The sequence below is a fragment of the Pinus tabuliformis genome, chromosome 3_2, assembly GCF_031772625.1.
Source record: "Pinus tabuliformis cultivar Carrire ecotype Pingquan chromosome 3_2, CPIR1, whole genome shotgun sequence".
NCBI lineage: Eukaryota > Viridiplantae > Streptophyta > Pinopsida > Pinales > Pinaceae > Pinus > Pinus tabuliformis.
Window position 1 is genome coordinate 198932128 of NC_142302.1, and position 22005 is coordinate 198954132.

Consider the following 22005-nt stretch of genomic DNA (forward strand, 5'->3'; position numbering starts at 1 on the left):
GTCTCTCCACTGTATACTTGTTGAGCCTACCTATTGTTCAGGTTTGGATTTCGCTGGGCAGGCATCTGGGGTTGCTTGGGTGGAGAAAAGTGTAGGAGTTGTGGTTGGGTAGGTGGTGGAGGCAATAGAGCTAGAGCATTGTTGTATTGGGGCCTCCACCCCTGGAGTGGGGTATTCCACTGAGCTTATGGCAGAACGTTAGGTTGAAATGACTAGCTGGCTGGCTAGGAATGATATTGAGATGCATAGGACCAAGGAGGGGGTGTAAACCAGGAAGGATGAGCAAGGGGTCCCCAAGAAGGTATAGATCTGGTTTGGTTGGGGTTGTAATATGCATGGGATGACCCTTGCATACCCTGTTGGTATGGTCTAATTCCAGGAGGTCTCCTTTGGTTGATGTAGCAAAGCTGCTCAGTGACCCCTTCATCTCCTTGATATACAACTTTGAGTCCAGGTAAAGAAGGGCACTTGTCTTTGGAGTGGTTTTCTTCATAGGCTGAGCAAATCTCAATGCATTTCAATTGACATTCATTCCTAGGATGCCTCCTGGTGCATCTAGCGAAAAATATGACCAAGGCTCTCTCTGCTTCCTCTTGCTTCCTTTTGATGTTCATGGTGTCCAATTGTAAGGAAAGGGTTTGCATCATCTCACTTTTGAAATCTTCCAGCATATTTCCAATTTCACCCTTGATGGATGCGTTGGAAGATGATGTACTTGACATAGGTTGACTACCACTACCCTTTTTCGTAGCTTCGCTAGAATGGTTTCTAAAGACAGTCTTGATATCCTCATAGGGTAATTGGTAGATATCTCCTCTTGCTAACAGATGTAAGGTATCCATAATATCTTCCCTTAATCCTCTGAGCAGGACCAACTTTAGTGAATCGGGGTCAAGTGTGCACCTGGCCCTTTTGTAACTGAGATGGAATATTTGTTCGTAGTCTTCTAAGGATTCATCCTGGCCCATGGTCATCCTGAAAATCTCTTCTTTAGTATCCTTCGACCTACAGTAGTCCTGATATTTGTTGTTAAAATCTTGTTGCATATGAGCCCAAGTTGTGATGCTATCTCTAGGTAAACCCATGAACCAACACAATGCTGCATCCTTGAGGGTAGATGGAAATGAGGTAGAGCAGAGGGGCTTATATTCTTCATCTTAGTGTCCCCATTGGTTTCCTTGATGGGGAAGGCACCCTCAATTTTCTCTTTATTTCCTCAGTCATTTCGGTTTTCATCCATTGGTTTAGTAGGAATGGGTTCTTCTTCTTCTTCTTCTCCTATAGGTTCTTCAAATATGTCAGGTTGCTCACATAAAGGTTCCTCCAGTTCACAACCACCAAAGAAGAGAGAAGGTTGGTTGTTAGATGAAGAGGGGGTATTTGGCAAGAATTTCCCTAAATTATCCCTATTCCTATGAGGCATGAAAAGAAATGTTTTTGGGTTGGTTTTTGTAAGATTTATTTTTTAAGCTAGAAAGTACTTTGTAGAAATAAAATTGTTGATTGAATGAAAACTACTGACAGAAAAAAACTATTTGTTGAATTGAAATTCAACTTGCAGAATGGAAAGGAAAGTAGATAATGACAACTGAAAGAAAGGAAACTACTAGATTAATTTTGCAGAAATAAACTAATGGCAGAAAATTAAATACTAGAAATAGAAGAAAAGAAAGCAGTAATCACATTCTACTCAGAAACCTCCCTGACAACGATGTCGAAAAGTTATGAGCGCCAGTATTGCAGCAAGGATGCTGCAACTCCTAGGCTACCAGCTTTACTTATCAACCCGGGGTTTGTACAAACTTGGAGGTGACAATGCTATATGCACAAGTAGAAGTGAAGGTCCTGCCTATTGTCACTGTTCATCTGGCGAGAGACCCAGGGGTTCCAAGCCAGACTTCTATAGAGTCAGAAGGAGCTTGATTCTTTGATGGAAGAAGAGAAAATCTATTCTAAGAGAGCTACTCTACTACAGTAATGAAGAAAACAACATGTAATGCTAAATCACACCATATCAGGTAATTAACCATTTAAACAACTATGCTAAGAAGAAATGTTAAATCAATACTAACCTAATGCTTCTATCTAAGTTACAGAAGTAAAGAGCATCAAACCAAACTAATGTGTAAGCAAGGAAACTAAACTAAATTTGTTTTCAATTTTTTTTTTTGGGTTTTTTTGGGTGTTTGCGATGATCGGATAGTGTTGGAGTCTGATTGAATAACCAAATCAAAGCTCTGGAGTGGCAGTGTTTAAATAATACGCAGAACAAAGTTCAGGAGGGAGTTAAGCGGAAGAGCAATCGAAGATCAAAATAAGTGAAAGAGAGAGGTAATGAATTAACATTGCATAGGAACCGTTGGATCGGGTGAATCAATGAACAGGACTAACAGAAGATGAGTGAGGGAGACCTTATCGCAGGAGATTAAGTTAATAGATGGATGGGTCGATCAATGAATAGGATTAACAGAAGATGAGCGGCGGAGATCTTATCACGGAGATTAAGTCAATATATGGATGGATCGATCAACGAACATGATTAACGGAAGATGAGCGGTGGAGATCTTATCGCGAAAATTAAGTTAATATATGGATGGATCACATCAAGTGACGTGTCGGCAGAAGGGTGGAAAACGTGCAGAATGATGGAGCAGTCTTTGTAGGTGGTAAGTAGTTTCTCGCGCACCCTCAAATTTGTAAGTGGAATTCCTAAATTTTACGTGATTAGCCTAAGTGGGTGACATGTAGCACGGGAAAACCACTTTTCTCGTGCGCTCTCGATTTGATATCGGTCATGCAAGAATCCACGTGAGATTGCATGATAGTTGTTGGATCATGCAGGATTGATCAACGGTGGAGATCGGTCAAGCTAGTTAGTGAGTGGGTGATGCAATAGTCGTTGGATCAAGCGAAACAGATTGACGGTGGAGATTTGGAGCGCCTAAAGTCAAACATTGAAATGAATATGCAACACGTGATTGACGGTGATTGGTTAGGTTTGTTGTGAATCGGACGATAAGGAAATCTACGGGTATAATCTGGTTAAGACGTGATTTATTAGCTTCCGCATATATTATGCATGAAGAAAGTGTTGAAGGAAATGAGAATACGAGTGAGATCTTATTACATGAAGAGAGTGATGGAAAAATGTAACGATGAAATGAACCAAGTACTGAATCAGGACGAAAAACTCCAAAGCTCATGCAAGAACTAGAAATCTGTGTTTTTGGGGTTGCTGAAGGGCCTCTTCCTCAAGTCATGGTCCCAGAGGGAGGAGGTGAGGCCGAGACACCTGCTAACAACCTTATGGTGATATTTTTCTCCTTGCTAACCTGCTAATTGAAAGAAGGCACAAATGGAAGCAAACTAAAACAAAACCAATCTACGCTACACAGTTGTAATGGAAATGCAGCTACTTAAGCAAATGAACGATTAAACCATGAATATACGCTAGCATACATGTACCAAAGATTGAGCAACACTTTAAAACTAATCTCCAAGGTTCAGTTTTCAGTAGTTCCATTAATTGGATGATTGATATGGGTTTCAATGGATACATTTTTATATCCTGGAATGGTGGGTCTATAACACCTTGGTGACATGGAGAGGGTCTTGAAAACATTAGTGTTGTGTGATTCCCTCATGTATTTTCACAAAATTTTCATGGATCAACTAGGAGATTACCTTTACTTGCTCTATATTACAAAATGTCTGGAAATTACACATGTCTAGTGGCAAGTTTTGTAGTGCTGTCAATTGGGTCTACCTTGGGTGGTTGGGAAGAAAATGTTATCTTTCCCTTTTTGTGAGTCAATTCTTGTTTGGAGCTCTTCTTCATGATCTACGAGGAATAGAGTCAATTATTGTTTGGAGCTATGAGGAATAGCTCAGTCTCACTACCGAATGGAGGGTGGGGTGATAAATTACACGCAAAGAAAAAGAAGGTCGCAAGGTAATCAAACTAGTATACCTAGTTTAAAACCTTTTAAATGGGCGGGGATTGGGACAAATGACAAGTCCTTGGTGATTTTGGTAGGCTTAGAAATGCATCTCATAGAACATCCACTTAGCCAAAGGAGAGCTGCGAGAAAAATTCCCACCCTCTCCCATCCAAGGAACAAAGTTGTTTTAGAATTGGTAGGTTTAGCGAAGCTTCCTAGCCATGTAGCTTCTTATGTATACGTTGTGTGTGTATATTTAGTCCATTTAAAGAGTAGTGTATTCGATTGTAAAAGATATTAACTACAAGTCACTGGATATAACAATAAAAAATACAATTATGAAATGTTATAACTCCATTTAATTGTTAATGTTACAGGGAATGACTTTAAGATCAATATATGGAACTACAATATGCACCACTCCATATATCTGGAGAGTTAAGGTCCATAATGAGTATCCTTAGATTGTCAATGACAATATTGGACAAACAATAACGATATGGAACTAGAAATCTTGAACTTGTATCTGACCTTACTGGTGACATTTTTTGTGTAATGTGTGCTTCTTTTCATTTGAAGGACGATTTGGTCATTTGAAGCCCCTTGGATCAGATTGATTGTGTATGGGATATTTGTGCTCTGAGGAGGAAAACCGTTTGTTGATGATATTAAGGTAACAAAAATGAACACAAATATTTTTGGAGAGGGTGATGTTGTTGTCAAATACGTTTTGGAATGTCATGACCGTGGAGTGAATTGGGCTGCTGCTTTTCATCCCATCTTGCCATTGATTATGTCAGGAGCAGATGGTCACCAAGCAGATTGAATGGCATGCAAATTCAATTTCTTGCTGAAGTTATGTCTATTTCATTAGAGATATATTGAATTTTTCTTTTTTTTTGTTACTCCTCTTTCTTAAGTAGCATCTCAGTTTGTATGTAATTCATTTGTGAAAATTTATTTTGTTTTCTTCTCAGATACCAAGGCCTAGCAAGTTGGATAATTTAAGAGGGAATGTGAAAAGTTTGTAGATAATTCATTTGTGAAAAATCAGTTTTGTTCTCAGACATCAAGGCCTGTGAAGTTGAATACTTTAGGAGGGCACGTGAAAAATTTGTAGATAATTCATTTGTGAAAAGTTAGTATGTTTTGTTCTCGGGTACCAAGCTTGGGAAGTTGGATATTTTAACTTTTAAGAGGGCATGTGAACTATATGTCTTGTGTGATGTTCCATCCATGCCACGACATTATTGTTAAAATTTAGAAGATAAAAGTACCTGAGTTTGAGATGTATCCAAGAATTGTAGAGGTGTCCAAACATTTCGTAGAGACCATGATTACTTATGGATCCTTGTAGCACATCTTGATATGAATCTTCTTGCTACTGGGCATGAACGTGAGATGATTGTTTTCAAGTTAGAAAAGAAATATATGCTTTTGTTGTTTATGAGGGCACCCTATATTGCAAGAATGACCATTTTTTGTTGGCTCGTCAATTTTCAACTCAAAATTGCTCTCAACTTACACAGATAAGAAGGGTTGGATCCATGAATTGGATCAAGGATGATGATCATTGTTGTTTAGCCCCATGGAAAATGCTTCTCCTAATACGTTTGGATGTTGATGGTGGGTGATATGAACTTATTATTGGGCCAGAGGATAGTGTTAGGACTTGGGAGAAGTGATGCAATGCAGGAAGAAAAGACAGTGACTTGGAAGACTTGCTGCCTTTTCTGCTTGCAATCAATTGATAGTCATTGACATGAGTCATAACCAAGTGATAAAAAATTGTAGAAGTAAGGTGATCAAGAAGTATAGTCATCCAGTAACTTTGGATACAATTTTATTTACAGGAACATAAAACCTTCTTCTTGGGCTAGAAGATAGTGTTAACACAGAAGAGTGACACAATGCAGGAAGAAAAGATAGAAACCTTGGTTTGCAATAGAGGATTGTACTTGGGGACCTCCATATTCCATTTTTTAAATACATTTAGTTAGATGACATGGAAAATGTAGCCTTGTTGAGCAAGCATGCAATCATCATTGGAAGAAAGAAGCTTGTACAATGTTCTTTGCATAAGATTATTTGTCTTAAAAATTAAGAGTGGTGCTCGGGGTGACAATTGTGCTTTGTTGTCTTCCAAACAAAAATGATGGCCTTATTGGAACACTTGATGTTCAAGTATGTATAATGAAGGTGTCTGAGAATTTTTTCAATTTCCTAAATGATTTAGAAATAATTGTGTCATGAAAATTGATGCATGAGTATATACTCAAGATGGCACTGATAAAAGGGAAGTATGACAATGTTATGGGCATGATTAGAAACTGATTTGTGGACAGTCAGTGATTACTTAGATGCATTTGAAGGGCTTCCTAGAAGCATCTCTTCACTTTTTCAAAGACAAGAAGTCATGATTTAACTTAGCAGTGTAGGGTGAAACTATTCAAATTGATGTTGCTTCTGCAAAACAGAGAGATGTTAAGGTCACTGGTATACACTTGGAACTAAGGCCCTTCGGTAAGGCAATGCTGGCAATGTTGAATATTATTACCAGATATTAAATAATTTTGAAAGGCTTTCATTTTGTATCTTGTCATGGACAATATTGATAAGTTTTTGAAGATGTTAGGGATTGTAGAAATATAAAATGATGTTATGGGTCAATTTCACAATTCCCATATGTGAGTGCAATAGTTCATGGGCTTATAGAGATTGTTGATATGCTTGTACTTAATAGTTGGGTGTCAATCTTCCCACTCATCCATCTGGAAAGAAATTATCACTTATTGCACCTCCTCCATTAATTTTTCACAATCATGAATGGCTATTATTGAGGGTTACCAAAGGCCTTTTTGAGGGTGGGTTGGATAATACAGAGGTTGCAGTCCACGAAGAAGATGATGGAGGAGCTAAAGCCAATAGGGGTCAATACCTTGACACTTCTGGTGGGTTGGATAATGCAAGGGGTGCAGTCCATAAAGAAGAGGAAGAAGGAGCTATAGGAAATAGGGGTTAAGACCTTGACACTTGTGGAGTTGAAAAATAGAATGGCGAGGTTGTAGTGGTCAATGGTAGAGAAGTGAGAGGAGACAATGATGATGATGTAGGATGGTATGTAGAAGATTTGAATCTCCCTACAAATGTCTAAGCTGCAAATGTTGCAAGTACAACTCATAATGTCATTAGTTACGCCATCACCACGTATGGCAGTAATTCAAATTTGGATATAGAAAATCTTCTCTTGCAGGTGAGAATGCAGCTACTAGTGACATTAATATGGTGATTTAGCTCTCAAGTCAACAACTTGGTGTTAAGGGTTTCACTCCATTAAAAGTTAAAACCTTTTTTTTGGATCTTTACATGGGCAGCCATACATACCTCCCTGCATTTGTTTCTACACTGTGGTCTTCTTAGCAATAGAGGGAGGCTGGAGTGAGATTGCTAGTTCAAATGTCAGAGGTCCATGAGCTTTGGTATTTAAGATTTTTCTATTAGATGAGAAACTTAGACTAGATTACAAAGCCACACCATCTGGGAAGTTAGCTTACAAAGCCACAATAGATGGGAAGTTTAGTGAAGCATTAAGGTTATTTCTTTCCATCTTGCATGCATGTCCAGTTATTGATGTAGACTTTGTTTAGGAGGTTTATTGGAATTGCTAAAGAATGTGTTTAGGTTTTTCAAATGGGGGTCAAGAGGAAGTTAAGGATCATACTATCGAACAACAAGAACTTGCAGCCTATTTTACTCATTGCAACATTCAAAAAGTCCATTTGTGGTTGGCTTTGTCGAACACCATAGGAGTTTTCTAGGGAAATTCAGTACAACTACTAACTTTTCTTGATAACGACTCACGAATAAGCCCACTACAAACCATGCAACAAAGGCCCAACAAGTTTTTCAGTCATGTGGGAGGCAGTTGTAGGATGCTAAAAGCACTAAATTATGACTTCAGAAATCCTTTTGTTGTTTTTGGAGCAACTTTTACACCTCTATAACGTGGTCAAAAGTATGTGTCTTGTCCACATTGTACACCACACGTTATTCCAATCATAAAGTGAAATCTATGTGCTATATGTGAGCTTGAAGTTGTGTTCTGGGTCTTCAGATGCAGTTCAAGTGAAAGGAAGTTAAGGATGTTACTGTTCAACAGAAAGAACTTACAGTTTATTAGTCATAGCAACCTTCAAAAATTCCATTTGAGGTTGGCTTTGCTGAATACCATGGATGTTTGTTATAAGGAATGGATCTTTAGTACAACAACTAACTTTTCTTGATGACTATTGGAAACTGAACCCCTGCAAACCATTCAACAAAGGTACAACAAGTTCTGCAGGCATGTGAAAGGTAGCTGCAGGCATGTGAAAGGTAGTTGCGAGATGCCAAAAAATTGAATTATGATTTTGACTTCAGAAATCCTTTTGTTGGTGATGCAATGACTTTACACCTATATACCTTGGTCAATAAGAAATATGTGTCATGTCCATATTGTACGACATGCTTTGTTCCAGACATACAAGGAAATCTCTACCCTATATGTGAGCTTGCCATTGCGGGTTTCGATGCTTCTGGGTGTTGAATGTGCATCTTTATTTCAAGAAATTTCATTACCCATGCATATTTCCATATCAATATTGCACTCTCTACCTTTGAGAAGCATGTTGAGAGATATGGTAGGAAAATCACTAATAAGTCATTGACAAACTTGAGGGTCTTCTTAAGAGACTGGAGGAGGTTGTTTATTGATCACTAAAATGAAAGTAGAAGTAAAACTTTCCATGTTTTTTCATTGTTTACAGTTTGAAATTTCGGTATGCGTTTTTACTTACCTTTCTCAGTCTCAGACAATGAAAAGTGCCAGTAATTTAGCTTTAGATCTGGAGAATTTTTTATAGGCCCCCTTGGGTGTTTATCCTATCTTTATCATGTCAGTGTTCTAGTGGTTTTTCTGAGTAGAGATGGGCACTAGGTTCTTATTATTCAACATCAAAAAGTAATGCAATTGTTTGAATTCTTTTTCATATGTAGGTCCTGTATGAATCAGAACTAGTCAAATCTTCCCATTGGACTGGGCATGGTATTGAACCAACCTGCTGACCAGACAGGTACCTAACTAGTACAAACTGGCCCTAATTTGCTGCACAAGAGACTTAAATTTTTATGAAATTTCTAAATGAATTTTCTTGTACATGCACAACAGACTTAGGTTTATTATTTTGATGATGACTATAGATGCAAAGTAAACATTTGTAATTTTTTCTCAATGCCTGGAAATCACAATCATCTCTTAATTATGACTCAAAATTTATGACTTTGAAGTTGTCATATGTTTGAACGAAAACTATTTTACAAAATACTTAAAAGAATTGGTTTGCGTCTACATAATAGTATTCATGTCTATATTTGTAAGTTGGCCTTAGGCTTTAGATTTGGATTTCTATCTTTGTTTACATGGGTATTCTAAGTTTAGAACATAACCATCACTTTTACACTAGAAAGGCTTGGAAATTCTATGGCCAGATGTTTGTGCTACATGCACTTGAAAAGGTGTCATTTATTTGCTGAAACCAAGCCATATTTTAATGTAATTGACTCACAACAGGAAGGAAATACATGACACAATTTGGATTTGCATTGTTTGTATATTTACTTGTCTATATGCTGAAAATTTAGTAGTGGGGTATATTGTATTCACACTGCCTAGGAAACTTACACCATGTGGCTTCATTCCTAATATCAAACTAAACCTCACAGCCAAATACTGTTTCATCTTAGGAACAAATTATAAGGCCTTTAGGATTTCAACATCTAGGACTCTTTGGCCTTCTTTTTTCTTTGGAGGTCAGGGCATTTTCTCCTGAAAAATCAACACATGTTATATTAGGATCCAAGGGACCAAACTTGGCGTATAAAGAAAAAACACTACTTTATACACATATTTTTATTACCAAACTAAGTGCAGCAAACCTTTTTTAAATCTCAAACACTAGTAGTAAAATTGTAGCATTTCATAGTAAGTCTCTAAGTCTTCTGTAGTTGATATCAGAGGAAGAGATTGTTGCAGTAGCGGAAGGAGAAATTACCATGGGAAGCAGAGGGTTTTAAGAAACAAAGAGCTAATAAGGGGAGTAGGTCGTTTTTCCAGATCGAAAACGTATCACAAAAGGGGTATTTGGGCTCTAAAGGAAAAGAACGGTGGAAATTTTTCCCAGCATGCCAAACAAACGAAAATGTATCACAAAAGAGGTATTTGGGCCCTCAAGAAAAAGAACGGGGCAATTTTCCCTAGCATGCCAAACAACCGCAGCTGCCCAAATTTCATGAAAGCCCTCTCAAATTCTATCCTACAAAAGATGTGCTTGATTAGACCCACTTCCTTTTCACATAGTAAATCAATAGTTTGTTGAGGACCTAGATACCAAAAAACTGAGATTGCTAAACCTATCAATCTCAATTCTGAAAAAGAGTAATGGGAAATTGGGAATCCAATGCTTATGATGAAAAAAAATCCTGACCTTATGCTTGGTGCCTATGTCAGAGCTCTGCAATAGTGAATACAAAGGTAATCAATTGGGAGAAGAGTTCTTACACATCCACACTTTGTTAGGTTAAATTTGTAAACATGATAGAGATGTAAACTCTTGCATGCTTCAAAAAGGAGTCAGAAAATACAGAAAAGAGAGGAACCCCATTGCATAGATGACAACTTCAACATTTCCCATTGCTTCACTCAGTTAAGCAACACCCTGTTCTTGGCACTTTCCACATCGCGGACACTAGCCCTGATATTGAATCATTTGGATAAGCGTTAGGTTACAATCTATTTTCCATTTTTTTCTATGGCACCTGTAGGTAATATCCTATGCCCAGTGCAATAATTAAATGCTGAAGGTACGGTATGGTGGATGGTGAGAGACTGGCCAGTGGGAAGGAGAAGGGTACAACTTTCCACAGAGGAGTAGAAGGTGTCAAAACAGGGCGGAGGATGCCATAAAGAGCTGTAGAAACATGAAGGTAGGAGAAAACATGCCAAAAGAAATTTGGACAAATGGAAAATTTCCATTGGTTAGAGGAACAAACACATGGGAATATTTTATTGGTTAGAAGGGAAAAAATTAAGCTTTCCCATTGGCTAGGGGTGAACAGTGTTTTCCCACCACAAGCCAACAAAGAGAACACGTATCGTCGTAATTATGTAAGAACATGTACAAAATTATTTTCAAAATTAATAAATTTAGATGTAAATTAAAATCTATGGTTTTATTTTTTGATGCCTCTAAGTTGAGTTCATAAGCAAGGTCTAGATGCACTCTTAGAGATCTTAGAGGATACAAATATTTGATATCTTGTCACTTGTATTTCCCATGCACAAATAATGTCACTAAGTATGGGGCTTTGATACAATGTCTTAAAAAAGTGATAGATTTCGATGTTAAATAGCTCCAACTGATAAGGATTTACAAATAATTATCAAGCATTTAGGAAATTCAATTCATTGTATTCTAATCACCTTAAGAATTATAGAGATGATGCATGATTTATTATTTCTAATTTTGAAACATTCAATATTAATTATGTACATTGAAGTCAAAATGCAAATGAACATTTCCTTTCAAACACAACTCCTATATTTATACCATTGGGAAACTTTTCTATGGACATGTTTTCTAATGAACAATTTTCCAAACCTTCTATACCAAACAATATTACAAACTAGATTTTTTTGATGATGATGCCCCTATTTTAGAATTCCTCAAATAGGGAGATACTTTTAGGGGATCAAACATTGATGAAAATTAACAGTGTGATCAAATTAATACATTACCTCTAGATGCAAAACCAAAGAGTGAGAACTTATTTCTTAAATATGTGGTTCGAATCTCTGTAACAAATAATATCCAGAAAATATTAATCTAGGTATTGGATACGTGCCTATTGAGAGGGCTACATAGACTTTTTTCTCCTAGAAATACACTGATTCAAAGACCCATGACACTAAAATCATTCAGGATGTGATATCATTCAAGAAATATATAATCATATTCAAAAAACATTATTAGATATGTATTCAACAATATAATAACAAATGAAAATGAATATAAGAGGATTTTCTTTATCATTCATCATTCCCTATTGGTATCCAATATGGTCCCTGTTAGGTATAAGAATGGGGAGATCAAGATTTTCATTTATTTCAAAAATATCAATAGATCATTAGATAAATATAAATACCTTGTTCCAACCATGGAACACATCCTCTAGTGTGTTTTAGGTTCTAAAATTTTGTCTATGTTGGATGATTTTTCTAACACCCCAACTCCAACCCCTCGATTGTGAATAACATGTACATGCAAAGATTGGGCTAGTGGGGGTATCATCCCCATGTGTGTGTATGTGTATATGCTTGGGACCAGAGTATCAATGTGGATATGGTTTTATATGATTTGAGGCTAAAATGTCTGGTGTTGCAAATATGATATTTCATGCACACCAATAAAAGCATTAGCACGACAGACCAACTAAGATGAAAATAGTGTGGGGGGGGAGGGGGTACAACCCCATGTGCATACAAAGTGGATTTCATATAACTTAATAATTATGATAAAAGTGTATTGGCTTCTCAAAAGAGTCAATGAAATGACTTGAGGGGTGCTAGGTGTTAAAAAACAAACACGCAAATAAAAGTATGTGTGTGGGAGCTACTAAGGGTTAAAGTTGTTATGTGCTTATTTTTGCTAAGGGAAATATAACATTTGTTAAATTTATTTCATCTTACAACATTGTTATTGGCAATACACTTGTGTATGATAGAATGAAATCTAACATGTGTTAGATTTCTTTTGCTTAATAATGTTGTTGTTGGCAATAGGCTTGTGTTTTTTCTAAAAGTAAATATAACACATGTTAGATTTTTTTCACCTTACATTGTTTTTCTATGCTTGCGTTTGAGCTATAGGGAAATTTAGCATGCACTAGATTTCTTTCACAATGTAATGTTGTGGTTGGAAATTTGGTTGTTTGTGCTAGAAGGAAATATGCTAGAATTCTTTGACCTTACAATGTTGTTATTGGAATTTTGCATGTGATTGTGTTAGAAGGAAATTTAGCACATGCTAGATTTCTTTTATTGCAATATTGTTATTGGAAATATGTTTCAGTTTGTGCTAGAAGTAAATTTTGTGTGTGTTATATTTATTTAACCCTATAATTTTGTTATGTTCTTGTGTTTGTGCTAGAAGGAAATCTAGCACAGGTTATATTTCTTTCATCCTGTAACGTGCATGTGTTTGTGTTAGAAATAAATCTAGCATGCACTAGGTATCCTTTCTATGTAATGTTGTTGTTGGAAACGTGGTTGTGTTTGTGCCAGAATTAAATCTAGCATGCACAATAATTCTTTCACCTTACAATGTTTGTGTCTGCTTGTGTTTATACTAGAAGGAAATATAAAACACATAGTTTTTTCACCTTGCAATGTTTTTATTGGCGATGTGCTTATCTTTGGGCTAGAAGGAAATTTTACATGCACTAGATTTATTTCACAATGAAATGTTTTTGGAAATATGGTTGCTTGTGCTAGAAGGAATCTAGCATGTGTTTTATTTCCTTCATCTTGCAATCTGCTTGTGTTTGTGATAGCAATGAATCTAGCATGCACTAGACTTCTTTAGTCCTACAATGTTGTTATGTGCTTGTGTTTGTGCTAGAAGGAAATATAACATGCGTTAGATTTCTTTCAAATTGAAATGTGCTTGTGTTTGTGCTGGAAAATATTTTAGCACACGCTAGATTTCTTATACTCTACAATGTTGTTGTTGGAAACATGCTTGTATTTGTTGTAGACATAATTCTAGCACTTGCTAGATTTCTCACTCTACAATGTTTCTATGTGCTTGTGTTTGCGCTAACAGGAAATCTAACACATGTTAGATTTTCTTTTACCTTGCAAAGTTGTTATTGATAACATGTTTTTGTTTGGGCTAAAAGGAAATCTAGCTTGTGCTAGATTTGTTTTGTACTGTAATGTTGTCATCGGAAATATTTATATGTTTGTTTTAGAATTAAATATAACGTAGACTAAATTTTTCTCACCCTACAATGTTGTTACGTGATTATGTTTGCATTAGAAGGAAATATACTATGCATTATATTTCTTTCACCTTGTAATGTTGTTATTTGCAATGTGCTTGTGTTTCTATAGGAGGAAATCTAGCATGTGTTAGGTTTATTTTCTCTGGTAATGTTGTTGTTGGCAATATGTTTGTGAATTTGTACTAGAAGGAAATCTAGTACGTATTATATTTTTTTCACAATGAAATATTATTTTTGACAATACAATTATTTGTGCTAGAATGAAATCAAATGCCTTGCATTGTTTTTATTTTGCAATGTGTTTCTGTCTATGTTAAAAGGAAATTTAGCATGCACTAGATTTTCTTTTTTCTTGTAGTGTTGTTGTTGAATACTTGTTCTTGTGATAGAATTAAATCTGGCACATACTAGATTTCTGACACCTTGCAATGTTGTTATGTGCTTGTGTTTATGATAGAATGAAATATAACGCACATTAGATTTCATTCACCTTACAATGTTCTTATTCACAATGTGTTTTTATTTGTGCTAGAAGAAAATCTTGTGGGTGTTAGATTCCTTTTTCCTTACAATGATGTTATTGGTAATATGCGTGTGTTTGAGCTATAAGTAAATCCAACATGTATTAGGTTTCTTTAGCCATACAATAATGTTGTTTACTTATGTTTGTGCTAGAAGGAAATATAGCATGTGTTAGATTTTCTTTAACCTTGTTGTAATGTTATTGTTGACAAGATATTTGTGTTTGTGCTAGAAGTAAGTCTAGCACATGTTAGATTTCTTTCACCTACGAATATTGATATGAGTTTTTTTTTTTTTTTTTTCAATTTATTCTTATGCTTAAATTTATTTCCCCTTCTAATTTTTTTATTGGAAATATGTTTGTGTTTGTATTAGAAATAAATCTAGCATGTGCTACATTTAATCTTCTTTGCAATATTTTCGTTGGAAACATGTTTATATTTTTGCTAAACGTAATTATAGCACATGATAGATTTATTTCACCCTGCAATGTTGTTATGTTTTTTTTATGCTAAAATTAAATTTAACGTACAATATATTTGTTTCACCTTGGAATGTTTTTATTGGCAATGTGCTTGTGTTTGTGATAGAGGGTAATATATAATGTTTTTTTTTTTCACAGTGCAATGTTGTTGTTGGCAACATGCTTATGTTTGTACCATATCCCATTCTTAGACCACATATCATAAATGAAGGGCCTTCTAATAATTTGAGGGTTTAACATTTTTTATATTGCAACAACAAGATATGTAGGCATGGACTAAAACCTCATTGTCTCTAAAAATCAAGGTCAATTTTCATAAGCATGGAGATGTCTCATGAAATATTATTATTGCAATGTTTTTATTGAAAATGGGTTTATGCTAGAAGGGAATTTAGCATGCACTAGATTTACTTTACAATTCCATGTTGTTGTTGGCAATCTTGTTTTATGAGATAGAAGGGAGTCTAACATGTGTTACATTTCAATTGCCTTGCAATATTTTTAATTTCAATGTGCTTGTGTTTGTGCTAGAAGGAAATATAGTTTGTGCTAGATTTCTTTTGGTTTGCAATGTTTTTCTTGGAAATATCCATGTGTTCGTGCTAAAAATAATTCTAGCATGTGCTAGATTTCTTTCACCATACAATGTTTTTATTGGAAATATTCTTGTGTTTGTGATATAAAGCAATCTAGGATGCACATATTTATTTTGCTTTGCAACATTCTTGTTGGTAATATGCTTGTGTTTCTGCTAGAAGTAATTCTATCACATTCTCTATTTCTTTCACCTTGCAATGTTGTTATGTGTTTGTCTTTGTGCTAGACGAAGATCTAGAATAAAATCTAGTGATTGCCATAGTTAATGTTCTTTCATTGTATTTGGCTTTTATGGTTTCTAAAGAAAGCTAAGACTATACATGACTATAAAAGATAAATTTTATGCAAATATGATGTAGTTTCTATAGTTTTTTCTATTTATTCACAATGTGATGTCTTTTGGAAATGTGCTTATCCTTGTGCTAGAAGGAAAGCTAGTAGGTGCTAGCTTGCCTATAGTCACGATTAAAAGAATATAATAAATTATTTGGGGGTGCCCTTTTTCTAATCATCACCATGATTAGCCATTATTGTGAGTTCTACACTTGTTATTGTTCTTGTTCATTTTGTTACACATATATTGATTCGAGTAGTTATAGTATTTACAAATTCAGAATTTATTCAATAATTCAAAGCTATGATAATAGTTTTTTTTTGTCAGAAACCATGGACTATGAAGCTAGTGAGAATTCAAAGGAATCATCCAAGGAAAAAGGAAGTTCAAGAAACACGACATGAAAATCTTTAAATGGCATGACAATTTTAAAATTAGTTTATACTTTGTTACAATGGTTAGACATTATGCTAATAAATGGTTGTTGATTAGTTTATATTTATTATTTTATCAGGTCGATGATAAAATGTTGTGCTCCTTCCACTGTCCAATCACATTTTTTTTTTTTTTTTATAAAAAAATTCTCTTATATATTGTTCAACCTATTTGGGATAAATGGGACACTATTTTTAATTGTTACCAACTAGGCGCATTAAAGTGTTCTCCAAGGCAACTTGATTTTGAGAACTATAAGAGAAATAGTCTACACAGTTTGAAAAAAGCTACTCTTCGACCCCTTCAATGATTGACCATGGAAGAAATTGCTTTAGTAGTAGATAAGCTATTGGATCAAACCATTTGGTTTTCTATTCCACTTGATCATCCAACAAATGCCATAAAATTAAAAGATTGTTGTTCTAAATTGAAAACCAACAGAACAATACTGGATGCAATGGTTACATATTGTCAAAGTCATGATGAGAAATTTAATGAGAAGACTCTTACCACATTCAACATTCTTGAGCATTATGAAATTAATGATATCATATTTTCCAATTTTTGCAACACGGTGAAGGGGTCTACTTATGTAAAAGGAACACATAATACAAAGAAAGAGTCCCTTTCTTAGCAAGCACGTGGAGTCTTTGACATAATGATAAATGGATCAAAAAGTATTCAATAGGTTGACAACAATTTTGAATTTGGTTGTTATTTTGGGGGTCCTAATCATTTGTCAACACTTTTGCACTCTTTTCCAATGTCAGTTGCAACCAATTTTAAATACTGACCTTGTTGTTTTGGATACACTAGCTTTAAAAAAAGAACCATTCCACAAGGGATATTATATTGAATATTTTCAATTTCTTATTGAAAAAAATGAGTTGAATGACTTTACTACAATTCTATTATTAGAACTTTGGTTTTGTAATAATGTACGCGAGTCTTTGGAAATTTCTATAAAGAACTCCAATGACTAGTGGCACTTATGAGTCTCAAAACAGTTATAGTTATGATATAGTTTTTACTATACATTTCTATACTTTAGAATTAAAAAATTTAGAGGCTTCAAAATACTCTCACACATTTGAAGACATGTTTGATGAAAATGAGAGAGATTATGATTCCAAGATGGATTTATTGGAAAAACACCAACAATGTAGTGATGCAAAAGTGGTTATTTATCTTTATGTGGGGAAAATTTTAATCAAGGCTTGTTGTACATATGGAAGAAGAATTGCATGTGTTGTTCAAACAGAGTCACAAAGGACAATCGTGTTGAATAATTACAAATATTTTCAACTATCAAATCCAGGATCCATTAACTTTTTGGAAAATTCAAGTACTATAGTTCCTTTGTTGTTTCTCTTATAATACTTTGGATACTATTTTGTTAATATTTCTTAATTGTCAAAGTGTTTAATAAAATGACTAATGATGAAGATTTTAAACAGAGAATGATGAAAGTGGGAAGAAAAAAAAATCAATATAGTGCTTATGATGTTGAAAAAGGTTTAGAGATGGAAACAGGAGGAGGAGGAGAAGAAGCTATCATATTAGGTACATAATTTGTTTGGTTGTTGCTCCTGTTACTTTTTGAAATTAGTTAATTTCCATATTCATAACATTTTTGGATGTCTATTATAGCGAATTATGAGAAGAATGAAATTAATCAAGATAATGACCATGGAATGATGGAGACAGAAATGGGTATTAATCATTGTAACTTTTTTTAATCTAATTATTATTATTATTATCGTGCTTCATAACATTTCATATGTTGATTATTGTTGGAAATAAAGAGAATGAATATAGTGACCAAGGGAATGTCCCACAAAACTACAATCAATACCAAAATATTATGTGGATGATTAAAGATGATTCATTTTTTATATAGTTTTTAATGAATTTTGTTCATTGTCACAATTTATAATATTTTTTATGTTTATTATAGAGACAAGAAAGGAGAACAAAAACATTGATCAAATGAATGTGAAAGAAAGCTTTAATCAAGGACAAAATATAATATTAGGTACTTATAATTTGTCCACTTGTTTTCCTTATTATTTAATGATTTTATTCATTTTCAAAATTCAAAATATTTTATATGTTTAATTTAGAGACAATTAATGGTAACAAAGATGATGATGAGTCACAAAGTTACAAATATGAAGATAATATCATATTAGATACTTATAACTTGTCTTATTGTTTATCTTATTATTCTTCGAACTCTAATGCTTGTAACTACCATAACGTTGCACATTTTTATGATAGGAACAAATAAAAAGGATAAAATTAACAATCAAAATAATGTTAAAGGTGTGTGTGTGTGTTTCTTTTTAAAGGCTGCATTACTAGTGGTTTTCTTGGTACCGGTATTTCGTTGAAGGTTTCATGAGAGGTACTATTGGTATTTGATTTAAGGTTTAATATGTTTACTCTAGGTTCTATCATGATCATAAAATAAATTATTATTTCATTTATAGATAGTGAAAAAACCACTCAAGGTAAGTATATTGTTTCAACATTTTTTTAGTAATTTTTGTAATATAAATGAAATGGTTTGACTAGATTATTTGTCATTGTGTTGCAGCCAAAATAAATGAAAATAAATTAATTATTTTTGAACTAAAAGGACATTTTTTTTATCATAGCATTGATGATGAATAAAGAAACAAAGGGAATATTGAAAAAATGGGATCCGATGCTAATTACACAATAGAGAAAAAGTTATTTTGGATTCATTCAAATGAATTTTTTTTTTTGAAATGTGTTTCAAAAATTAATCCCGTGACATTGCAATTTGGACGACAACTTCAAAACAAAGCACACCAATATTTTTAAAAAAGTTGGTCGCAGAAACATTACAAGCTAAACCTGTGTTTATCTGAACTGCTTAAGATTGTAAACCACAAAAGGGACATATGGTCATTAACAATCCAACCAAAGTTATACACACTAAATCATTGAAAAAAGTGTGGGAAATGCATACCCAATATGATGCAACCAATACTATTATAGTGGATTGTTCACTTGAGAGAGTCAAAGAGAATCCCAAAGAAAATGTGATTTTGCCCCTCCATTCATTGGAATAAATCAAGAGGATAATTGGTTGATCAGCGAGCTATGGAGAATGTTGCATAAACTCAAGAAGGCTGCAGATGTACGAGCTACTTTGAAGGATGTTCCATTACATTTAGAAGTACCTTAAGATGAGTGATGTCTATTTCATGCTATTATATGTATGAAATCATGAAAAAATGCTTTTATTTCACAACACTAATAAAATAATTGTTGATTTGGTTTGTCATTACTAAAATTAAAATATTTTTATTTTATTTATTTTTGGCGAGATATTGTGTTGATAACAATTATTGATTTGAATGGTCATTTAATGTTTTCATATCAAAATTTTCCATGCTATAGAAATTTTAACAATGGATTACATTATATGTAAAAATTAATAAATAACTGGTCTATTGGTTTGAATTAGATCATTACAATTATTTGTTTCAATCGTGGTTTAAGTTATTATTATACCTCTTAGAAATTAGTAATGTCAAGGATAATCCATTGCATTCTTATAACATTTTTTATTCCATATAAGTTGAAAAACTATATTAGGTTATACGTAGCACCAACAATAAACATATAATTTGTACTAAAAGAAGCACCAAAACCAAGGTAGAGAATCTAGAAATTAGCATATAATTAATTAGGTTTGAAATTTAAAAATTGTATGATATTGTATGTGCAAATTAATATATAATTAGTTTGTTTACTTGAACTAGACCATTGTAATTATATTTTTCAATTGAAATTAAAGAAATCATTATAAATATTAAAATCAATGATTTAAATGGTGGGTCAATGCATTCTTAGAAGAGTTGTATTCCATACAAATTAAATAAAGGTAGTAAGTTGTATGTATAAATTAAACATATCATTAGTTTGTTCATTTTAATGGGGCCATTGTATTTGTATTTTTTATTACTATTAACTCATAAAATTCCCTTTTCATATAAATGGAAATAATTCATAATAAATATTAACATCATTTTTAATTTGGTAGGTGTTTATGTCCTTAAGAAATGAAGTGTAGATATTTTAATATCATACATGTGGTTGCAGTGCAGATGTAGATGGGCATTACTACAAGTCAAAAGATGCTGATATTTGAAATGGAATGAGTATTCTTCAAATCTACACCAAATATGAGCAAATTTTTCATATTCAAAGAGAACTAGATTGATAGTTTGGTGGTAGGTCCTATTTTTTAAGGCTTTTTTAGTCAGAAGTATTAAAATGTTGCTTAAAAAATTATGATGTGACAATATGGACATTAAATATCACTGACAAGTACATCTTGAAAAGTCAAATATTGGTATAGAGGATTTTAAATTTGCATGGGACAAGTCTCATTGTCATTTGTAAACAAAATTGGAATCGGGGAGAACAAGACAATTTTATGAGAAAAATTTGATTGATGTGTGGTCCCAATATGGAGATAATTATGAAGAATCAAATGTATTGCTAATAGATACAACAAAGCATACTTTTCAATTCATTGGATATCGATCAAACCACATCTTGATAAAAGCCTATACAGGAAAAGAGTAAGATACTTGACTTATACAAGTTTTATTCCCCTTTCTTAAGACACTTCATTGTATCAAACAAATACATGAGTACATTCGAATGTTCAATAGAACATGTACTTCATTGTAGTGGATGGAGATAATTTCCCCTGTAAATTTGTTGAAAAGTACATTCCAATTTTTCAATACATTTTGGACATAGTTTTTGTTGTACCAATTTGTATGATTTTATACTTTTTGAAATATATGGGAATTGCCAATTATATTAATATGTACATTTCTTATTATTCATAATTTATTTTGAAATGACTTTGTTGTATCAATTTTTTTTTTTTAATCTAAAATGTGTGTGTGTGTGTTTAAATGAGTTGTTTTCCGTTTAAATTATCTTACATGAACCATCGAGACATGTTATTTTTAATGATTTATGTTTACTTATATGCATCAATAATCATATATAAATGTGAAATATAGGTTTTGAAATAGAACTCCTTGCAAACAAAGGTATAATTTTTACTAAAATAATTTTACTTGATAAATGCTATGTGCACTATTCACTATTAAGGCTAATGGGAAATGTGTCATAGGTGAATGATTTTAACCTTTCGAAGCATAAGAGATGTGATTTATCAATTCATAATTTTCCTAAATTTATATACTCAATCCATTAATGGTTGCAGTTGCAATCATATCATAATGAAAATCAACAAGGCACAAAGTTAGTTATTCATTGTTTACATATAAAATGCACTAATATGAGTGCATAAATATGATTTGTAATTTTTGAGATAAAAATCTATTGTAAATAATTTTTCATTTCTTAAAAAAACATGTAATTAATTATAATGATTTCTAAGTGGACTATCAAGGTTTGGTTAGACACTATCATGGATGAATTATATCTTTGAACTTTAAGGCATTTAATTTCATTAACTAAAGTTAATTTTTTGTAAATTTGTATTTTAAATAAACTGAAATCATATCATTTGA

At 33.5% G+C, this 22005-nt stretch overlaps 1 long non-coding RNA gene across 6 annotated transcripts in view; it reads left to right on the plus strand.

The window, feature by feature from the left end:
- The window catches only part of LOC149180448 (uncharacterized), a 101042-nt gene extending 80165 nt beyond the window's left edge, over window positions 1-20877 (plus strand). The window contains exon 4 of one of the 6 annotated variants that reach the window (XR_016257452.1): window positions 20549-20877. This is a non-coding gene — a long non-coding RNA (uncharacterized LOC149180448). Of the gene's footprint in view, window positions 1-8975; window positions 9091-16303; window positions 16759-17868; window positions 18013-20548 lie in introns of those variants that run through there. The other 5 variants (XR_016257453.1, XR_016257454.1, XR_016257451.1 and 2 more) reach the window with 5 other exon arrangements.
- The last annotated feature ends 1128 nt before the right edge of the window (window positions 20878-22005 follow it).